A 2500-nucleotide genomic window follows, 5' to 3' on the forward strand; every position below is an offset into this window, starting at 1 on the left:
ACAGAAGGTCAAGATCTAATATATTATCAACACAATCCAAACATCAACCAGACTTCATTGATATGAAAATAATGTTCTCATACAAAAGTCATTTTATTCGTTTTATAACGTTTGGGTTTCATCATAATTTTGTTTTTCCTATGAAATGGAAGATTGATTTTTTAAATGTTTTTTTACTTTATCCTATCTATTCTTTCATTGTTTATAAAATTAACATATTAGCAATTATTCTATTTGGAAATGATAAATGTTTATTTCAAATTGTCCAACCATCATTAAGAACAGCATCAGGAGGATGAACAATTCTTTTCAAAATGATATAAATTCGATGAAGTTAAATAGAATATTAGAAGTCTTTTATTTCCAGAAACCACAATAGCAATTGTTTTATGTTCAAAACATCGTAAAATAGAAATGCTTCAAAACCATTCTAATCAGATTAAGTAAACGAGCTTATGTCGATTTGCATAAATTCATTAATGATTTGATAGTCTTTAAGCTGAGATAGTTTCTCTTGAAAGCAAACAAATATATTTCAAAGAAACGGTATGAATCTCTCTCTCTCTCTCTCTCTCTTCCTCTCTCTCTCTCTCTCTCTTCTCTCTCTCTCTCTGTATAACATGAGCGTCTCAAAGGCTATTGAAAGTACGTTCTCCACCTTAGTGGCTCTTATTATTAATTCCTTGCCACGTTCTTGTATCGCAAGTGTCAAAGGAATGTTTATTCCTTTCCGGTCTTTTGAAACTCCCAATTGAAATCGATGCTAAGATAACATGTAGCTTTTGGGGTGTAGATGTAGTGTTTGCATAGTTAACTGGAGAGTGTTTTTTTCTTTTGGTATTTTTGAATGAAATATAATAATGATAATCATAATGATAATAATATTAATAATAATGAATATAATAATAATAATAATAATAATAATAATAATAATAATAATAATAATAACATTTGTAATAACAATCATAATGATATTAATAATAAAAGTTATAATAATAATAATAATAATAATAATAATAATATAGCCTAATTTTAATAATAATAATAATAATAATAATAATAATAATAATAATAATAATAATAGTAATAATAATAATAATGATAATCATAACAATAATAATAATAATATATTTCGGGAGTAGACCCTCTTTTAAGCAGGTTTTATTAAAAGTGATGCTGCCTCAGTGGCGTTAATCTTTGCTAATTTTTATATGGGAGTAGTCGAGGAGAGAGTTTTTCGAAAAATCAGTAAACCAGACTCGATGTGCGCTACATTGACGATACTTTCATAAAAACGGCCAATCAGGAGAGCATAGAATTTTCGAGGAATGCAGCTCGCTCAGGTTCACCTAGAGCACAGCCTCCAAGGACGTCTCCCCTTCCTTGATGTCCTTGTAGAAACAAGCAATAATAGTTTTAATACCTCGGTGTACGTAAAACCAACGAATCTCGGCCTATGTCTGAATGGTGACAGCGAGTGCCCCAGTCGGTATAAAAACTGCCGCCATTAAGGCTTTTATTCGGAGAGCCATTTCTCACTGTTCTTCGTGGAGAGGCACCCACGAGGAACTTGAGAGTTAATAAAATTCTGGTGAATAATGGCTTCACGAATAAGGACATTAATCGGCAAATTAAAAAAGAAATCGAGAAATGATACCAGAATGAAGGCCCTGATGATACCAACACGCCAGCAAAAATAAATCTTTACTATAAAGGCATTATGAGCGTAAACTACAAAGAAGAAGAAAAGATTATCAAAAATATAATAAAAAACAACGTTTTTTGCCACGGCAGAGGATACTGAAATCAACCTCAAAATTTATTACCAATCAGCATAAACACGAGACTTGATAATGAGAAACAACCCCTACCCCTGCCATGCAAGATGACTTGAAAAAGACGAACGTAGTGGTACCGATATAAATGCCCCGTCCAGGGAATGTCCTGGCACCTACATCGGGATGACGACGATGTGTCTTTCTAAGAGATTATCTTGCCACGTGCAACAGGGTGCAATAAAAATGCATTGCCTCCAAAAACATAATTTCAAGACAACAAGGGAGCATATAGTGAAAAATGTAACCATCAGCGACCGTGCCCCTGACAGCAGACGTCTCCGGATAATGGAAGCTCTTTTTATTCAACAACAAAGACCTAACCTCAACACCACGCAAGAAGGGACCTTATTGCCAACATGTATAAGGTCCACCATCAACAATAGTCCAGGCAATAACAACTATGACAGGACTGATATAGCTGAAGGTCAAAACATGGATTATCTCTCTGACAGAACCAGAGTCAATAATCCCACCAAACATCCCAGCGAGGCAGAGGCCACCACCCAATAGGATTAACGGTCTCCACCCTAGGGCGGTTCTTAACACACTGAAGATGGAATCTCGAAGCAGGACTCCGTATATAAGCCATCAAAACAACACCTGCATTTTCAGTTCACTCTTGACAATGAGCAGAAAACCTTCTCACTGCTCGAACCGGTTGA

The sequence above is a fragment of the Palaemon carinicauda genome, chromosome 1 (assembly GCF_036898095.1).
Source record: "Palaemon carinicauda isolate YSFRI2023 chromosome 1, ASM3689809v2, whole genome shotgun sequence".
Taxonomy (NCBI): Eukaryota; Metazoa; Arthropoda; class Malacostraca; order Decapoda; family Palaemonidae; genus Palaemon; species Palaemon carinicauda.